General features: G+C 42.3%; 1 protein-coding gene across 7 annotated transcripts in view; it reads left to right on the top strand.

Annotated features, from left to right (window-relative positions):
- PLEKHA6 (pleckstrin homology domain containing A6) overlaps positions 1–21703 on the top strand; it is a 255653-nt gene that overhangs the window by 114773 nt on the left and 119177 nt on the right. Inside the window, exon 1 of one of the 7 annotated variants that reach the window (XM_077295066.1) lies at positions 13644–13700. The exons of the other annotated variants lie outside the window; for them this stretch is intronic. The gene's annotated coding sequence lies outside the window, so the exon portion shown is untranslated. Of the gene's footprint in view, positions 1–13643; positions 13701–21703 lie in introns of those variants that run through there. 7 annotated transcript variants of the gene reach the window in all.

Here is a 21703-nt window from a genome sequence, read left to right as displayed (position 1 = left end):
TTCCAGCCACCTTCTTCCACTGCACAGAGACTGATAAGTTAACCTGTTATTACCTTCTACATTTGACTTTCCCATCCGCAAGTTCACTCCCTTTACCCCCCTGCTTGTACTATCACTGTTTAATATAAAAGAGCCTGCTCTGACTCCTGTGTGTCACTGCATCCTACGCACCTACTAACATATTACATGCCCACGGTCAGGCAGATATGAGCAGCTCTGCTGTTTTATTAACTCAGCTGAACCTTCTGAATTGGAGGATGGAAATGACTGGTCCCGCACATCAATTTCCAATCATTCCTGACACCTGAACCCAACTGCACCACTAAACCGAAACCTTCAGCATCTTTTCAGTGCTGGAGCCTTTTTTAGGTGTCACATCACCAAGGCCAGGCACATCGGTGACACATCTACTCTGTGCAGGTTTTTGCCACCTAACGGTACAGCAATATAACATAGAGACAGAGACCCTAAGTCCAGTGATGTGTCATTTACTGTCTGCTGTACTTTTGAGAATATCACTGTTTTATCAGCAGGAGAGGACTAGTAAACCTTATGCCACTACATTCATGTGCCCCCACCACTGATTGGCAGCTTTCTGCCTATGCACGGTGTACACAGAGAGCTGCCAACCAGATAAAATAATGATTTTATTGACTGGCAGCAAACAACAGAGTAAGTGTACATCACTGGCATCAGGGTCCTGCCCCTTCATCAGGCTGTTATATGATGGGGTAGCAAAAACCTGGTGACAGATTCCCTTTAGTTACTTTCAATTTAATAGATATCAAATGTGAAAAATGTTGTGCTGCTCTATTTTTAGTAGCTTTAGGCCATGTTCTCATGTGTAAAAATGCTGCTTTTTTTGTTTTCTCCGTTGACTAAGGTTTTTTTTGTAAGGCTGTGTACCCACGATAAGTTTTTGTGCATTTTTCGTGCTGCATATTTTTGCTGTGTCAAAAATGCAGTGTCTTACAGTTCCAGAAGAGTGGACGGGATTTACAGAAATCTCCTGCACACCGTGCTTCTTTTTATTCAGTGTAAACTGACCTGTGGCACATGTTTGAAATCCCTAACAGGTCAGTTTCTTTTGCAAGTACGCTAGGTTTTATGTGCAGATTTTTCCCATAGACTTGCAGTAGATGCAGAAAATCCGCAAGAAAAAAAGCATGTGTGTTTCTGTGGCGGCAACGCATCAAAATGATGTAATCCGTAAATACCTGTAACAAAAAAGTTTTTTCTAAGCGAAATACCAGGAGGAAGTATAAAAGCAGGTTTGTTTAAAACATGACATACCAACAAGAGACAAAAAACACAGCGTCAAAAACATGATAAAAATGTATATAACCCAATTTATGTAATAAGTGCAGAAAATCTGGAACATCAAAACTCACCAAAAGCAGAACGTAGTCTAATGCAGGTTTTAGTGCAGAGCCGGGATTAAAAATTGCGCCTTTTACACACTTTTTTAATGTTTAAACCCCACAGTGACCATATATTTTCATGAAGTCTTTTTTACTTTCTTTGAACAGATTTTCTGCACCACAAGCACAGCAGAAAAAAAAGCGGCATTTATGCGACATGGGAACATGGCCTTAATATCTCCCCTTTCTCCCCGTAACATCGCATTATTATCCCATTTCATGTATCTCAGTTGCCCATTGGCTTTACCTTTATTTGAAAATATACAAGTAACACCAAAATAGTATTTTTCATAATTTTTTTTCTGAAATAAGATTCCTTAGATTTCTTTACAAGCTGGTATCATGCCTTACAGTGATAGTAATTGGAGCCACCAGAAAGCACGCCTTTTTATATATTTTGCTTCAGGAAGATATTTGACTCTTTCTTCCTTGCACCTTGATCTGTACCATACAATGCATCGCTTTGTTTTGGATGGTTCATATTTCACGTTGACAATAATCTCAGAAATTCAGAAACTGGTGTCCACCGCCATGCTTTCTAGTCTGGATTGTTATAACAAATGTGTAACATTATGTGCATATATGCTTATACTGTATGTATTTATCTCACCTTTTACACATTCAAAATGAATACTATGGTCCCAGTCATGTTAGATTCAGATGTCCTCATTCAAGTTTTAATGAATCAGGGCCTATATAGGGAAATAACAATATCTGTATTATCCAGATATCATGTATTATTGCAACTACGTCATTAGCTGTCACACACTAAAGATCTGATAGACTGACTGTGTACTGTTGGCATTTACCCAACCTAACTAGTAGGAAATAGTTAAAAAATGAAAATATATACATTAGAAAGAAGTGATATATCTTATTAATAATCCTATATATTTATAACACTGACCATTTAATAGTATTCACAGTATTCACAATAGCCTCGCCATCGCCAGAGCCGCCCCCTACCTTCTGTCTCTTCCCCACTATCCCATAGAATGTAAGTCCGCAAGGACAGGGTCCTCTCCCCTCTGTACCAGTCTGTCACTGTAAACTTGTTTACTGTAAACGATATCTTATAACTCTGTATGTAACCCCTTTCTCATGTACAGCACCATGGAATTAATGGTGCTATATAAATAAAAAATAATAATAATAATAATTCACAGTGCTCATACGCAACCCTTATAACAGAATTGTCCAAACATGGCAAGTGGTTCGCTGGGGGTCCTGCTGTAGGGACCAGGGGCGGACATAAAAATCATGTGGAAATTCCAAATGCTTCATTCAACATAATATATTTGGCACAACTTGTGACATAGGAGACACACTTACGCCAACACATGATGACTCCACACAAATGCCAATATTTTGCATCAGCCTCAATCAACAAAAGTTTTTTAATCTTTGCCCCTTCTAATGCCTTTAATTCTTTCATAGAAAAAGATGAAAAAGTTAACAAGTCTTACATACTTCTGACTCAAATCCCTCTTATTTTATACTGAAAAACCATGTCTGTACACCTGTGCTTATAATTGGGAGTACTAAGTAATATAATATGCCTAGACTGCCCGTAGGAATAAGATGGAAACCGTCTGTCACATGGATGACCAATTGGACATCTGATAGGACTTTTACTTGACAGCATAATATTTTCTAACATACATAGGCAAATGAATTACTAAAACCTATTTCGGAGTGCTACTTTAGTATCTCTGAGGCAAATCACCTGTTTGCTACATAAATCAGATTGCATCTAACTGCCTAATGGAAAATCCAACATGGCAGAGTACTTTTTCCACTGGCACTATAAGGCTGCCGTCACACTAGCAGTATTTGGTCAGTATTTTACATCAGTATCTGTAAGCCAAAACCAGGAGTGGGTGATAAATGCAGAAGTGGTGATGTGTTTCTATTATACTTTTCCTCTATTTGTTCCACTCCTGGTTTTGGCTAACAAATACTGATGTAAAATACTGACGAAATACTGCTAGTGTGACGGCAGCCTAAGTCAGATTGATAAAAATATTATTAATTTGTGACCAAGAATCGGTAAAATCCTAATGACTGACAATCACCACAAGTCGATGGCTTTTTGTCATTCCTCTATTGAACCCCTCTGAGGCATCTTTCCATATATCGATCAATCTTTTTGTTTTCTTTTCCTCCTGCGTGTCTGTATCATGATGGGAACATCATTTTCCATGGGATTGTTCCCATACATTTGACGCATAATTTGCAGTATTTTTTGACCCAGAATGGGTGTTGGACTAGTGCTGACACTCAACCTAGCATCAGTGTCTGGCTCAGGCTTAAGAAAAACTGAGTAGACACAGCTGATAAATAAATAATAATAATAATTATTATATAGCGCTAACATATTCCGCAGCGCTTTACAGTTTGCACATATTATCATCGATGTCCCTGATGGGGCTCACAATCTAAATGGAAACCTAGCATAATAGTGTAAAATACACTCCTCTATATTGAAATTGTGGCACTGAAAAGGAAAAGCATTAATGAGGTTAATAATTGTTGTCTGAGAAATGTTTTGCCACACTGAATTCATTTAGACACCCAAATCATCAAGATCCGCTGCTGACAGCTCCCTTTGTGATTGCCAACTAATGACATAACAGATGTTGATGGGAAACAAGTCTGGAGACACTGCAGGCCATGACAGCATATTAAGTACGCAACTCACAGTAGCATGAGCAACATGCGGTCTAGCATTGTTGTGTTGAAAAATGGCTCCTGGGCCATTCTCACTGGTTCCACAGCCAAAAAAATTTAATGCTGAACTGTTTGTTAGTTTACTCGAAATGAAGCATGGAGAAGTCTGGCTACAGCCCACATGATCTCGTCAGATTTCAAAAATGATGAGTAGTGATCCATTCTGTAATGGAATGGAGGTCTGTCCTCTTCAGCCAGGAATCCTGCTTTTGTCTTGCATGGAATGATCACCGGAGATTAGTTTGGAGACCACGTGGACAATGCCATGAAGAGGTCTTCACCATACGAAGGAACCTCAGTGTCTAAAGAGCCATTTTTCAACATGAAAATGCCAATGTTGATCGTACTTCTGTGAGAATGCATGGCCTAAATATGCTACCATGGCCTGCAGCGTCCCAGACTTGATTCCCATTGACAAAACCCAAGAAAAAGACAAAATTAACACATACCCTGTAGCAATTAAATAGTATTAGCACATGTAAATAATAAAGGGTACTTAGTTAACACTATTTTGATCAAAAAAAGTGTTAAACCCATCCTATTGCGACAAGGTGTACTGAATTGGGACGGTCCTATCGCTACTGTAAAACCTGTCTATGTGCCAGCAGGCCTCAATAGACGGGGCAGAGCAGGACCCAGGCCTGACTGTTAATATGCCAACTTAATTTATGCTACAGCAAATTTCTTTGGTTTTACTGTAGTTTCTTGTACTCTACATAAACAGAGACATGGCTCCTCTTTTTGGAGCTAGGCATTTCATCTATATAGCTTCCCATGGGAAGTTGGCCTGTATCCTACTCTACCCTTATCTATACTGAGGTCGGCTGACACAAGGTGAGGTTTTAATACTACAAATAGGCTAGAACTGTCTTGATTGGGTACACTTTGTTGCGGTGGGATGGCTTTTTACAATATTTTGATTAAAATAGTGTTAACTCAGTACCCTATGTTATTTACATGTACTATTACTATTTACTTACTACAGGGTGTCACACTCATGGACCCACTATGCCACGAGGCCGGACATGCCTAGGATGGGTGTAGCTAAGTGGCTAGCTGGTGTTCACTGGAGCTCCTGAAGATGGAGTCAGGCTTGAGTTGCAGGTAGCCACTAGGTACCATTTCTGGGCAGTCCCCGGTACCGCAGCTGCCGAAACCAGTGGCCGGGTTCGCTGGATGGGAGCGGAGTCACAGACAGGAATGGTTTGGAGACTGACCGACAGACTGGACAATGTGGGCTTCAGGGATAGGTTCTCAATCAGACACACAGTTCTCAGGAAGCGAGCCAAGTATTGCCAAAGCAGCTACAGGGTCAGGTACCACTGGATTGGCTTCAGGGTAACGTATAAACTATAGCAGATTAAAAGGACGACATTGAATAAGGGAATAACTATAATAGACTAAGGATGGGGCACCTGGCAACATACAGTTGCACACACCAACTACCACTACATGACTATAGGGGTTACACAGCTACCACCCTATTGGGGAGACTGCGTTTCATACAAAATGCCTCCCGGCTATTGCCTGGGGGCATCTTAGCAGGGAGCAGGGGAGCGCGCGTCTGGTGCGCCACTTAAAGCCTGTGCGGAGTGTGATAACGGTGCTGCGGCCGGCCGGGGCGGTGAGTGTGTCGGCGTCCCCGCATGGAGACAGCAGAGGAACCATGGGGGGTGCCACATACCAACATATTCTCTGGTTCACTGCTTTGGATTTGACTCCCATTGAGCACATCTGGGACAACATTAGTTGGCAGTTCTCAGATCTCAGTGATTTGCTTGTCCAAATGCATTCAGCATGGCAGAACAGTCTTCAGACAACCATTAGTAACCTTATTGATGGCAGCAAAGGCATGTACAGTAAGTTGTGCTCATATTTGATACTGAATAAATCAAGATGTTTTGAAAATGTAGTTTTAATTTTTCCTTCAGTTGCCTATCATTTAGGCTAAGTGCACACATTGCGGAATTGCCGCGGAAATTTCCGCGGCAATTCCGCAACTCCTGCCGCGGGTATATCGCATGCGGAATTGGCATGCATATTCCCGCTAAACAGTAGCGTTTTACAAGGGTAATTAGCTTGCAGAATGCTAGCGTTTTCCAAGCGATCTGTAGCATCGCTTGGAAAACTGACAGGTTGGTCACGCTTGTCAAACATAGTGTTTGACAAGTGTGACCAACTTTTTACTATTGATGCTGCCTATGCAGCATCAATAATAAAAAGATCTAATGTTAAAAATAATAAAAATATAAAAAAATGGTTATTCTCACCTTCCGACGTCACCCGATCTCCTCAGCGGTGCACGCGGCGGCTGGGATGCTGTGTGCGAAGGACATGGGATGACGTCACGGTCACGAGACCGCGACGTCATCGCAGGTCCTTCGAACACAGCATCCCAGGGAATGGAAGGTGCCACGTGCACCGCTGAGAGGCGGGAGGACTCCATGGGCCATCGGAAGGTGAGTATATCACTATTTTTTATTTTCTTTTTTTTAACAATTACATGGTGCCCAGTCCGTGGAGGAGAGTCTCCTCTCCTCCACCCTGGGTACCATCCGCACATGATCTGCTTACTTCCCGCATGGTGGGCATAGCCCCATGCGGGAAGTAAGAGGATCAATGCATTCCTATGTGTGCAGAATCCCCGCGATTCCGCAAATTAATGAACATGCTGCGTTTTTTTCCGGAATGCGTTTCCGCTAAGGAAGAAAACGCATGTGCATACAAAATGAGGATTGCATTCTTTAAATAGGATGCTTAACCCCTTAATCCCATATGACGTACTATACCGTCAAGGTGACCTGGGACTTAATTCCCAGTGACGGGATAGTACGTCATATGCGATAGGCCGCGCTCACGGTCGAAGCACGGCCGATCGCGGCCGGGTGTCAGCTGACTATCGCAGCTGACATCTGGCACTATGTGCCAGGAGTGGTCACGGACCGCTCCTGGCACATTAACCCCCAGCACACTGTGATCAAACATAACGGTACAGGGAAGCATCCCTGAGACGATCGGTACAAGGCGATGTGCTCACCTTGCACCGAGCGTCTCCTCCCTGCAGGCCCCGATTCCAAAATGGCCGCGGGGCTGCATCCGAGTCCTGCAGGGAGGTGGCTTACCAAGTGCCTGCTCAGAGCAGGCACTGGTGTTATGACCCCAATGGCAGAGGGTCTCAGAAATATATACTAAGTCTGCAAACACAAAAAACCAGCTCATAGGGCAGTGGTAACTGGGCTAACCGTATAACTAATCCTAGCACCACAAATAGCAGCAGCCGGGGAACGTGCCTACGTTGGTTCTAGACGTCTCGCGCCAGCCGGAGAACTAACTAACCCTAGAAGGGAAAAGATAGACCTTTCTTGCCTCCAGAGAAAAGACCCCAAAAGTTGGATACAAGCCCCCAACAAATAATAACGGTGAGGTAAGAAGAAAAGACAAACGTAAGAATGAGCTAGGTATTTAGCAAAGAGAGGCCCACTGACTAATAGCAGAAAATAGTAAGATGACTTATACGGTCAGCAAAAACCCTATCAAAATTTCCACGCTGGATATTCAAGAACCCCCGAACCGTCTAACGGCCCGGGGGGAGAATACCAGCCCCCTAGAGCTTCCAGCTAAATCAGGAATCACATTTAGTACAAGCTGGACAGAAAATAAGAGCAATGCAAATAGCCAAAAAACAAGGAAGCAAGACTTAGCTTAATTTTGCAAGAACCAGGACCAGCAGGCAGGAGCAAACAGAAAGGACTGATTACAACGATGCCAGGCACTGGACTGAGAATCCAGGAAGTTTATATAGCAACACCCCTGGACTAACGACCCAGGTGGGTGCCAAACTGAGAAAAGACAATCCCAGAGTAATATCACTAGTGACCACAAGAGGGAGCCAAAAAAGTCTAATTCACAACACACTGGTAAGCCAGGAGCAGGGCACGTCAGATCGCTGATCTGACACAGTGCTCTGCAAAGTGTCAGATCAGCGATCTGTCACTATACAGTGATGTCCCCCCTGGGACAAAGTAAAAAAGTAAAAAAAATTTTTTTAAATGTGTAAAAAACAAACAACAAAAATCCTAAATAAAGAGAAAAAAAAATATTGTTCCCATAAATACATTTTTTATCATATAAAAGCGCCAAAACATAAAAAAATTATGTAAATGAGGTATCGCTGTAATTGTACTGACCCGAAGAATAAAACTTCTTTATCTATTTTACCAAACGTGGAACAGTATAAACGCCCCCCCAAAAGAAATTCATGAATAGCTGGTTTTTGGTCATTCTGCCTCACAAAAATCAGAATAAAAAGTGATCAAAAAATGTCACATGCCCAAAAATGGTACCAATAAAAACGTCAACTTGTCCCGCAAAAACCAAGACCTCACATGACTCTGTGGACCAAAATATGGAAAAATTATAGGTCTCAAAATGTGGTAACGCAAAAAATATTTTTTGCAATAAAAGCGTCTTTTAGTGTGTGACAGCTGCCAATCATAAAAATCAGCTAAAAAAAGCTATAAAACTAAATCAAACCCCCCTTCATCACCCCCTTAGTTAGGGAAACATAAAAAAATAAAAATAATGTATTTATTTCCATTTTCCCATTAGGGCTAGGGCTAGGGTTTGGGTTGGGGCTAGGGTTAGGGCTAGGGATAGGGCTAGGGTTGGGGCTAGGGTTGGGGTTAGGGGTGGGGCTAGGGGTGGGGCAAGGGTTAGGATTGGGGCTAGGGTTAGGGCTACAGTTAGGGTTAGGGCTACAGTTAGGGTTGGGGCTAAAGTTAGGGTTAGGGCTGGGGCTAAAGTTAGGGTTAGTGTTGTGGCTAAAGTTAAGGTTAGGGCTACAGTTAGGGTTGGGGCTAAAATTAAGGTTAGGGCTACAGTTAGGGTTGGGGCTAAAGTTAGGGTTAGGGCTAAAGTTAGGGTTAGGGTATGGATTAGGGTTAGGGGTGTGTCAGGGTTAGGGGTGTGGTTAGGGTTATGGTTGGGATTAGGGTTAGGGGTATGTTTGGGATAGGGTTTCAGTTAGAATTGGGGGTTTCCACTGTTTAGGCACATCAGGGCTCTCCAAACGTGACATGGCATCCGATCTCAATTCCAGCCAATTCTGCGTTGAAAAAGTAAAACAGTGTTCCTTCCCTTCCGAGCTCTCCCGTGCGCCAAAACAGGGATTTACCCCAACATATGGGGTATCAGCATACTCAGGACAAATTGGACAACAACTTTTGGTGTCCAATTTCTCTTGTTACCCTTTGGGAAAATAAAAATTTGGGGGTTTTAAAAAACATTTTTGTGGGAAAAAAAATAATTTTTATTTTCACGGCTCTGCGTTATAAACTGTAGTGAAACACTTGGGGGTTCAAAGTTCTCACAACACATCTAGATAAGTTCCTTGGGGGGTCTAGTTTCCAATATGGGGTCACTTGTGGGGGATTTCTACTGTTTAGGTGCATCAGGGGCTCTGTAAATGCAACGTGACGCCTGCAGACCAATCCATCTAAGTCTGCATTCCAAATGGCGCTCCTTCCCTTCCGAGCTCTGCCATGCGCCCAAACGGTGGTTCCCCCCCACATATAAGGTATCAGCGTACTCAGGACAAATTGGACAACAACTTTTAGGGTCCAATTTCTCCTGTTACCCTTGGGAAAATACAAAGCAGGGGGCTAAAAAATAATTTTTGTGGAAAAAAATGATTTTTTATTTTCACGGCTCTGCGTTATATACTGTAGTGAAACACTTGGGGGTTCAAATTTCTCACAACACATCCAGATAAGTTCATTGGGGGGGTCTAGTTTCCAAAATGGTATCACTTGTGGGGGTTTCTACTGTTTAGGTGCATCAGGGGCTCTGCAAATGCAACGTGACGCCTGCAGACCAATCCATCTTAAGGTACCTTCACACGAAACGACATCGCTAGCGATCCGTGACGTTGCAGCGTCCTGGCTAGCGATATCGTTTCGTTTGACACGCAGCAGTGATCAGGATCCTGCTGTGATGTCGCTGGTCGCTGAATAAAGTCCAGAACTTTATTTGGTCGTCCGATCGCTGTGTATCGTTGTGTTTGAAAGCAAAAGCAACGATACCAGCGATGTTTTACACTGGTAACCAGGGTAAACATCGGGTTACCAAGCGCAGGGCCGCGCTTAGTAACCCGATGTTTACCCTGGTTACCAGCGTAAAAGTAAAAAAAACAAACAGCACATACTTACATGCGTCCCCCAGCGTCTGCTTCCTGACACTTACTGAGCGCCGGCCCTAAAAGTGAAAGTGAAAGCACAGCGGTGACGTCACCGCTGTGCTGTTAGGGCCGGAGCTCAGTCAGTGTCAGGAAACAGACGCTGGGGGACGCATCTAAGTATGTGCTGTTTGTTTTTTTTACTTTTACGCTGGTAACCAGGATAAACATCGGGTTACTAAGCGCGGCCCTGCGCTTAGCAACCCGATGTTTACCCTGGTTACCCGGGGACCTCGGCATCGTTGGTCGCTGGAGAGCGGTCTGTGTGACAGCTCTCCAGCGATCAAACAGCGACGCTGCAGCGATCGGCATCGTTGTCGCTATCGCTGCAGCGTCGCTTCGTGTGAAGGTACCTTAAGTCTGCATTCCAAATGGCGCTCCTTCCCTTCCAAGCTCTGCCATGCGCCCAAACGGTGGTTCCCCCCACATATGGGGTATCAGCATACTCAGGACAAATTGGATAACAACTTTTGGGGTCGAATTTCTCCTGTTACCCTTGGGAAAATACAAAACTGGGGGCTAAAAAATAATTTTTGTGAAAAAAAAAATTATTTTTATTTTCACGGCTCTGCGTTATAAACTGTAGTGAAACACTTGGGGATTCAAAGCTGTCAAAACACATCTAGATAAGTTCCTTAGGGGGTCTACTTTCCAAAATGGTGTCAATTGTGGGGGGTTTCAATGTTTAGGCACATCAGGGGCTCTCCAAACGTGACATGGTGTCCCATCTCAATTCCAGTCAATTTTGCATTGAAAAGTCAAAAGGCGCTCCTTCCCTTCAGAGCTCTGCCATGTGCCCAAACAGTGGTTTACCCACACATATGGGGTATCGGCTTACTCAGGACAAATGGCAAAACAACTTTTGGGGTCCAATTTCTTCTCTTACCCTTGTGAAAAAATATGATTTTTGTATTTTGACGGCTCTGCATTATAAACTTCTGTGACGCACTAGGTGGGTCAAAGTGCTCACCACACATCTAGATAAGTTCCTTAGGGGGTCTACTTTCCAAAATGGTGTCACTTGTGGGGGGTTTCAATGTTTAGGCACATCAGGGGCTCTCCAAATGCAACATGGCGTCCCATCTCAATTCCAGTCAATTTTGCATTGAAAAGTCAAACGGCGCTCCTTCCCTTCCGAGCTCTGCCATGCGCCCAAACAGTGGTTTACCCCCACATATGGGGTATCGGCGTACTCAGAACAAATGGCACAACAACTTTTAGGGTCCATTTTCTCCTGTTACCCTTGGTAAAATAAAACAAATTTGAGCTGAAGTAAATTTTTTGTGAAAAAAAGTTAAATGTTCATTTTTTTTAAACATTCCAAAAATTCCTGTAAAACACCTGAAGGGTTAATAAACTTCTTGAATATAGTTTTGAGCACCTTGAGGGGTGCAGTCTTTAGAATGGAAAGTTGGAAAATTGCAAAATTTTAGCCAAATTTCCGTTTTTTCACAAATAAACGCACGTTATATCGAAGAAATTTTACCACTATCATGAAGTACAATATGTCACGAGAAAACAATGTCAGAATCACCAAGATCCGTTGAAGCGTTCCAGAGTTATAACCTCATAAAGGGACAGTGGTCAGAATTGTAAAAATTGGCTCGGTCATTAACGTGCAAACCACCCTTGGGGCTTAAGGGGTTAATGTGAACGTGTTTTTTTTTTCGCCGTTTTATCGCGTTTTTATAGCAAAAAATCCGGAACGTGTGCACACAGCCTTACAGTACATGTCATCGATCCTGTGATTTCCATAATTCCACAAGTTTTTCTTATTGATTTTCATGATAACAATGTTGAAGAGCATAAAAATTGTTTAATAAAGCTTTTTATTGTTCAATTCTGCATACCCTTGGCAGGAAAAACGCATGCGGATTTAGACGCGGTTTATACGTGGTTTTACCACGTTTTCCATGTGTTATTCAAGCGGATTACAAGCAGATTTCTATTGCTGTCTATGGGTGCGGAATTGCCGCGATTCCACAAAAATAATGAACATGCTGCGTTTTTTTTCCGCGATGCAATTCCGCCACGGAGAAAAACGCAGCTCGGCACATTGCGGAATGCATTATAAATTAATGGGATGCTGTTTGTAAGCGTTTTTTTAAGCATTTGCGCTACGGAAAACTGTGGCCAAAACGCTTAAAAAAACGCAATGTGGGCACATAACGTTGTTGTTTCTTGTGCATGCTGATAATGTGCCCCCCCCCAAAAAAAAGAAAAGATGAGGCAACTTCCTTAGGGTACATGCACATTATCAGTAATTGCTTCGGGTTTGACGCTGCATATTTATGCAGCGTCAAACCCGCAGCGGCCAGATGTTACAACATAGTGGATGGGATTTCTAGAAATCCCTTGTCCATTATATGTCCATAGTTGCCTGCGGATCACCCTCGGAGACTGACATGCGGCGCATCTTTCAAGAGCGCAGCATGTCTATATCTGTCATCTCCACAACAGAAATTTCCACAATAGAATGTATTGGATGCTGTAAATCTGCACCATTCAGTGAACACATGCGGCTTTATCTGCATTCAATAGCCGGCAGCACTTTGGAAGCAGCGAACATACACTGCGTCCTAAACTATGTTAGTTCCGGATCGTGGGCACCCGGCCTGAAGGTTTTGTCACCAAAAACACAGCAACACCTGATACCTGCGTTTTTGCACTTAGCCATGCTTTCTATAAGTAAAAAACACTGAAAGAAGGGGCATGCTACAGTTTGCAAAAGTGCAGCAATTTTCCAAATCAGTCAGGAAAAAATCAATCAATGTGTGTACATGAGATTTCTGTAGTCTCATAGCTTTTGCTGGTTCTGTCAAACACAGCTTAAAATTTGCATTAACAAAACACACCAACAAAAGCGCAACTGGTGAACATATCCTAACAGTTTCTCCGAGTTTTTTCCATAAAATATCTGTGTGTAATTATTGCCTGACTGTGGCGCACATGTGCGTAAACCCAGCCTCATGCTTGGAAGTGAAAACATACTAGTGATACTTTTCACCCAAAGCATAAAGCATTCATGTTTTTGTTAGGGAGTGAACCATGGAGCATTTCGCTAGCTGTTTTTGCTCTGTTCTGTGGTCGGAGACAACCTCACCCTCTGGTTCCAATAGTAAGATAAAACAACAAGTAGCGTGGGACTGTACATGGTATGTTATTATGGACTTGGCAGGACTTGGGTGCTTTTTTGTTACCAGTATATTTTAAGACACAGTAGTGAGTGGATGTAAATTCTTTCTTTGTAGAGCCCACAGATCTGTACGCAATACACACATCTGGCTGCATGATTTCAGGAACACTGCTCGGGTGCGGTAAGCCGTTCTGCGATGCCAGTTATAAGTTATACTTGTACAGCAGACTCCACTTTCTGATATTTTAAGTTGTTAGACTATTATTAAAGGGGTTTTCCAGGACTTTGGTTAGAAGCAGTCTATCCTGTCCATTGGCTACTAATATCAGATCAGTAAGGGTCTGACCTCTGGCACCTCCGGGTCTGTGGTGCTCTGGCAAGCGCTGCATGCAATTGTCTTTTCTTTTCAATGTTCTTTTTATTGATTTTTATAAAAGAGCAGATATACAAACATACGTAAAGTAAAAGAAATAATTAACAGAATATCAAAAACGAGTCTTCGAATAAGGTCTCTTAAAATAAGTATAAAGCTTTGAAGCTACTCGAAGTGTATAAAGGTAAGACCAATATAATGTATGAACAACAAGCAGAAATCAATTGAAGGGTATAAAAATCCAGTTTTAAACTAAACGATAGGTAATATATTCTGCTATCAATCATTTTTTGAAATCAGTCTAATTTCTATTTAAAGGGATAGAATAAAGAGAAGAAGAGAGAATAGAGAAGGAGGGGTCAGGGTTGAGGGAAGTAGTTGGGGAGGGGAGCACCTTATTTTGCAGTTGATTTTGTTTAATGTAAGTCTTCAAGTATCAGATGGTTGTTGGATTTATAGAGAACCCAAGGGTTCCATGTTTCTTTAAACGATAAGGTCGTGTGGTTCACGGAGGCTGCTAATTCAGCCATTCTGTAAAGTTGGTCAATTTTGGCTAATAGTTGTGAGAGTGAGGAGATTTTTGTTGATTTCCAATGTAACGGCACCAGTAGCTTTGCAGCCACTATGATGTTGTAGACTAAGGTGGAAGTGCGGCGAGGTAGATTAGGGCAAATGGGGAGATTCAAAAGAGCAGATTCTGGTGTCAGTTTCAGTTTTTCCCCTGTGGTGTTTAGAATGGTCGCCTCAACAAGAGACCAAAATTGTTTTAGAGTGGGGCATGACCACCATAGATGTAGATAGTCACCTGTTCCTTTTTTACATCTCCAACACAAAGTAGTAGCATCTGATTTCCAGATCCGTATTTGAGTTTGTGAGATATACCACCTGGATACTATTTTAAAGGAGTTTTCTTGTGTTTTCACACAGCTTGTGGGGCCATGTGAGTGTTTGTAGATATGTTGGACTTGAGATTTATTAAAAGTATAACCCAAGTTACTAATGGTAATGTTTGAGACTGTGATCCCAGCTCTCTTCAGGTCATTGACCAGGTCATCATGTGTAGTTCTGGGCTGATTCCTGACCTTTCTCAGAATCATTCTTAATCCATGAGGTGATATCTTGCATGGAGACTCAGGCTGAGGAAGATTAATATCTTGTGTTCCTTCCATTTTCTAATAATTGTGCCAACAGCTGTTGCCTTCTCACCAAGCTGCTTGCCTACTGTCCTATAACACATCCCAGCCTTGTGCAGGTCTACAATTTTGTCCTTGGTGTCCTTAGACAGCTCTTTGGTCTTGGCCATGGTGGAGAGGTTGGAGTGTGATTGATTGAGTGTGTGGACAGGTGTCTTTTATACAGATAATGTGTTCAAAAAGGTGCAATTAATACAGGTAATGAGTGTAGAATAGGAAATCTAACAGGTCTGTGAGAGCCAGAATTCTTGCTGGTTGGTAGGTGTTCAAATACTTTTTTCCTGCAATAAAATGTTAATTAATTATATAAAAACCATACAATGTGATTTTCTGGATTTTTTTTTAAAGATTCTGTCTCTCACAGTTGAAGTGGACCTATAATAAAAATTAAAGACCTCTCCATTCCATGTGAAAACTTGCAAAAGTGGCAGTGTATTAAATATTTATTTTCCCCACTGTAGGTCTTCTGGTTTCCTATCAGTGGACAGGACAATCATCACTCAAGTAATCCTTGACTGCCTTGCTCCTTACATTATTAGTTTTTCTACAACTGCCGTACAAGGGACACATCGTGTGCGCATTTTTTAGCGATTAAATTCTGTCTGCTCATAAGTGTGATGGTGCTGGTATGTGAGCAGAGTTAGCATGTATATGCAGGCTGTGCGTGAGATCTAGAAATATGGCTTGACTGATTGTTATCTAGGTGGCATGCTTGTGGATGGAAATCAGGCATGCAGCGTTTATTAGTTTAATGATATAGCAGTCATATATCAGCGTGTCTATGCACATTACCTATAGTGCTCTACTCCATTGTCATCCATGTCTTAAAATATATTCTGTATATACTTACATAGAGGAAGAACTGTTTTTATCTAAAAAAAAAAATTAACTAGCTGCACTGGTTCAACCTGCTATCTATACGGTTGTTAAAGTGAGAATCAAGATACCATTACATTGCTTTAAAAGTGTAGCTAAGAGTACTAATGTTAGAAATGACATCTGCTGTATGAGGCACTTGGCATTCCTATGGTACTACAGAGCCATTGTGGATGAAGTTTCTTTACTTTTTGAAATTACTGATCTTTATTTTGTTATTCACATAATATTGATATAGTTTACAAATGTACACAATATATGCACAACCCTGACAGTGATTCTATGCCCTGGCTAATCCCTTTCCCTTTTGCCCTGACAATGCATATTGGCAAGTGAAGTCCTGTGCCAACAAGCCCTTTAATTTGAACAGTCCAAAACCAGTGTCACCTGCAACTACAAAGAGACAACTCTGGGATGCTTGCCTAGAAAAAGCTAAAAGAGTGCATACAATAGTACCATGCCTAAAGATGTTCCAAATGTACCATGGCTTCCCTACAAATTGGACTTAGTGCTCACAATGTATGCAAAAGCTTGTTGATCAACAGGAAATTTAGTTTTCCCCAGGGTGAACTGCTCCATTTTTAGTTTGTATTGACACTCTTTTCAGTACTAGTGAACTCTCTAATAAAACAATTATTTTGGCACTTGCTAACGACTTGTAGAAAATTACCCATCTATTATTGTTTTAAAATGACATCCTGCCCAACAAATTACAAATGTGCAAGGCACATAGAGGTCTTGTTGATTTGGCTGAATGAGATCTATACCTGCCCATTACCTATGTCTGGTAGAGCAGCACGTCCATATTCAAGGTAATAGAGCTGCACTGCAGTACCAGATACAATCCACAGACATATATAATGCTATTTCTTAAAAGGGTTGTCCGGTCAAAACCGGTAAGTCTGCAGTCACTCTGTGCAACTGCAGACTTATGAAGCCCACCGGCGCACGCACTGTGCACTGCAGGGATTTGCCAGTTTTAGACCCGTGACTACAGGGTATGTATGAGTTATACAAATTTCTGTCTGTCCACGTCACTGGTCAAGGCACGGCCTCGGCTCAGTACAGGTGTATGGAGCGAGGCAGCGCCCACTGTCTGGGGGTATGTATACCTCATACATACCCTCAGTTCCCGGGTCTGAAACTGGTGAAAACCCGCAGTGCAAAGTGTGTGCGCTGGGGGGATTCATAAGTCTGCAGTCACACAGAGTGACTCCAGACTTATCTATTTTGACCACACAACCCCTTTAAAGAAAGGAGATGCTTTTTGCTCATTTGGAATAATCCCTTTTATTAGTGTATATATGTGATTACCTTTGTTTCCCTTATGAGTGTATATTCTGACCTCGTCAATCTGTTCCATGTGACACTTACAACCTTTCTAATGTTAATAACTTTCAGTTCTACCTAGAATTCATGTTTTAGCTTGCGCCAGTCACAAAAACGTTGTACACCCTTTGTTAGTCAATATTACCAAGGAATCCTTATTATTGCTGCACTGTCACACCCAGGAGAAATGGGCTCTTGGTGTATGTCCCACACAACCTGAGAGTGGGACTGCTACACAAATGTCAGAGAAGACTGCACCATAGTCTAGAACGCCGGTGCCACCATAATAGCGCACACAACGCCGCAGTGCAGTGAGCTTCTGCATCAGGTGACATTGCGCGCTCTTAGTGCGTGACGTGGATGAGGCATGTTGGTAGAAGTTATTTTCACGCTGTCTTCTTCTCTATATGTAAAGATCAAACTGCTGCAAAAACATATAACTAATAGTTTTACAGTATTGTTAGTGAAGGGTATGTGAGGAATCTGGAATCCTACCGCCACCATCCTCCATACCTAGTTGCACTATTTATATCATGTGAAGATGAACATGTGAAATATGACCATTCTCTGAGAATGTTGTATGTTGGGAGATAATTCTGAAAGATTGGATTACAGAACAGGTAACAAGACCTTGGCACACATACCTTATATGTTGTTGCCTCATAAAGTGCATAGTTATACACTAAAGACCTGTGTCTTTACTAACAGCTTTTGGTGTTTTCACAACTGTTTCTTTTAGGCCGGTTTCACACGTCCTAATATTTCCGGTACCAGAAAAAACGGTACCGGAGATATCAGTGTCCGTGTGTCCGTGTAACACTTGTGGCATATGTGTGGCAACCGTATGCCGCCCATGTGCCGCATCAGTACCACACAGGTGCCTGGGAAGCAGAGGTACAGTTAGCACTGCTCCCCAATGCCAGGTGCTGGAGACAACTTTCATCATTCTCCCCTACTCTGCTGGCAATCAGCCTGAGCAGGGGAGAATGTTGAGAGTTATATTCAACTGATAACAGCAAGATCAGGTGGCGGCTGATGGGACTATTACTTCCATCAGCCTACACCTGCTGCCACTAATAACAATGAGAGCAGGCTGATGGGAGTATTCAATTCAATTTCAATTTGTTTCCAGGAGATGACATGACCATTGCTATACAATGTTCTATTACCTCCCCAAAAGGAGCGTTACCCCTTCATAGCTGTGACTTTGTGCCTAGTAAGGCTATGTGCACACGTTGCGGATTTTGCTGCGGATTCACACCAGTTTTCCATGCGTTGTACAGTACCATGTAAACATATGGAAAACGAAATCCACAGTGCACATGCTGCGGAAAATACCGTGGGGGAAGTGCTGCGTTGTATTTTCCGCAGCATGTCAATTCTTTGTGCGGATTCCGCAGCGGTTTACACCTGCTCCTCAATAGGAATCCGCAGGTGTAAAAACGCAGGTGGAATCCGCATAAAAACTGCAGGAAATCTGCGGTAAATCCGCAGGTAATCCACAGTGCGTTTTACCTGCGGATTTTGCAAAAACGGTGTGGAAAAATCCACACACGAATCCGCAACGTGTGCATATAGCCTAAGCATGCTACCCATCAGTTTGGTTAAAAAAGTTATTACTGTGGATCCAAATTACATTTGCACTAATACAATTTCATAGCGGGAGGAGGCGACTCCACATTACCAGATGATGAACGCCATTGTTGCTAGGGATGGCTCTTGTCAGCTCAGTAATTGTTCACTTTCACTACCTTCAAATTGGCCAGTTATTGTTCCAATTCATCAGAAACATAAACACTTTATCACTATGGCCATCGCATTACTATGATTAACAAGGCTTTCTAAAAGCTTATGGAACAAAAGAGAATTAATACTTATTCACTTCCATGTTTCTGATCCCGCTTGACTTTTCAAACTTTAGTGTGAAATGCTTTCTATATGAAGTGGTATTAATCTGCCAAAGCAGTGACTTACCGAGCAGTACTGGCTAGATATGAATGTAGTGGATTTTCTATTCCACTGGAATACAGTGTAACAAGCTGTGCACTGTGTCGTGACCCATAAGTAAACAGGGAAGGTTCTCCCTTAAATGACCACTAATTTGCCTTTTACAGTCAATAAACGGCCTTATTCTACAGCGACCTTTTTTTGTGGTGATCGAAACAGAAAGCTATTAGTCATAAGCATGCATATAGTAACCTGAAGAATTAAATAAAGATGCAAAAATGTATATAAATGGCAGTGTAATTTATATATATTCCAAATAGCATAAAAGCCTTCCACGTCATAAAACACGGCTTTATAGTCAATAAACCCCTACTGCATCAAGGATGCCTAAACACATGCCTCTATTCAGGTTATAAAGGTGTTAGCCCAAGTAGGGATGAGGACTGGAGGGTATTAGCAAATGTTTGAGTCTCTGGAGGCCATACTTCTTTTTTGTCCATACTCTAGTAAATTATTGCACTTTTTTGCACCACGGTCTATGTGTGGTGTAAAGATGAGTTTTATTTTTCTAATTTTATAAGGCTAGCGATATCTGGCACTCAACAGCAATTATCAGACAAGTCATGCTATAAAAAACATTTGTGCAAATTGTCTGTAATTTGCAGTCGTCAACTATTTTAGAGCTGCAATACTGCTATAAAAACAGCCAAATAGCAGGAAAGTTGCATATGACTTGCATTTAAGAATATGGTAAGTGAGTTGCAAGTGACATGTTACCAGAGACAGAAAATCAAACAAATCTGGAAACATTTTCCTCTCCACATCACAGCAAAGCAAATGATTAGATGTGATTTTGCAATGTAACCGTGATTTCAATGTCGATGTGTAGCCCTAGCCTAAGTGTGTCTAAGGCTACTTTCACACTAGTCCGTCGGTACGGGCCGTCGCAAACCATTGGCCCGACGTACCGACGGACAGTGTGTTAATGTAGCACAACGTGGGCAGCGGATGTAGTTTTACAACGCATCCGCTGCCCATTGTGAGTTCCAGGGAGAAGGGGGCGGAGATCCGGCCGCGCATGCGCGGTCGGAAATGGCGGACCCGACGCACAAAAAAAGTTACATGGAACTTTTTTTGTGCCGACGGTCCGCCAAAACATGACGCATCCATCGCACAATGGATGCAACGTGTTGTAATCCGTCGCAATGCGTCGCTAATGAAAGTCTATGGAGAAAAACGCATCGTGCGGGCAACTTTGCAGGATGCGTTTTTCTCCAAAACGATGCATTGCGACGTCCGCCACACATCGCAAGTGTGAAAGTAGCCTAAGGCTATGTGCACACACTGCGGAAAGGTGTGCGGATTTTTCCCGCACTGATTTTGTTAAATACGCAGGAAAACCGCATTGCGGAAATACCCCAGATTTACCGTGTTTTTTTGTGCGGATTCCACCTGCGGTTTTACACCTGCGGATTCCTATTGAGGAGCAGGTGTAAACCGCTGCGGAATCTGCACAAAGAATTGACATGCTGCGGAATGTAAATCACTGTGTTTCCGCGCGTTTTTTTCCGCAGCATGTGCACTGTGGATTTTGTTTTCCATAGGTTTACAAGGTACTGTAAACTCATGGAAAACTGCTGCAGATCCACAGCGGCCAATCCGCTGCGAATTCACAACAAAATCCGCAGCGTGTGCACATGCCCTGAGGCCTCATTCAGATGTCCGTTTTCCCCGTACAAGTGCTGTCCGCGGTTATCACGTACAAGATTGGTACCTGTAATGTGATCATTCATATGTCTGTGACTTTTTGTGGACCTTTTGGTCTGTGGAAAATCGACAACAGATATCAGATTTTGATCCATTGGTAGGATCAAAATCATCAATTCAAGTCTATGGGTCAGTGAAAAAATTGGATTGCACATTGATGACATGTGAGTGCAATCTGATTTGCATAGACTGATAGAATGGAGGAGGTGGAGGTACATTTTTGTTCTCCAAGTTCAAGAAAAGCTCTGATAAAAATAATTGGTCCCCTTTTCTTTTACGGAAGAAAAACGGACATCTGAATGAGACCTAAGGGCGGATCCACACCAGCGTATTTCACAGGCTGTACTGTATACAGACACATATGGGGTTGTAACTTTGGACCGGGAGACCCGAGGCCAGTTTTGCCATTTCGGTCCATACACTGACCATGAAATATACTTGTGTGAACTCTGCCTAAATCCTGTTCATGCACTAAACTACTCCCACTTTTCATCTCAGTTTAAGCTATCATGCAGAGTGCAAGTGGCTCAAAATTCTGGTGCAAATGGTTTTATATATGTCATACTGCAAATTGAACATTATTATTAAATAGTATAAAAACAGGTGTAAATATATTGATAACTGATAAATGTGGCATAACTGCTATTGGTATCAGTACTTTATTTCAAAAGGTGCAATAGATTGCTAGCATTGATTTTT

Source organism: Ranitomeya variabilis, chromosome 3 (assembly GCF_051348905.1).
Source record: "Ranitomeya variabilis isolate aRanVar5 chromosome 3, aRanVar5.hap1, whole genome shotgun sequence".
Taxonomy (NCBI): domain Eukaryota; kingdom Metazoa; phylum Chordata; class Amphibia; order Anura; family Dendrobatidae; genus Ranitomeya; species Ranitomeya variabilis.
This window is presented reverse-complemented; position numbering and strand designations above follow the sequence as displayed.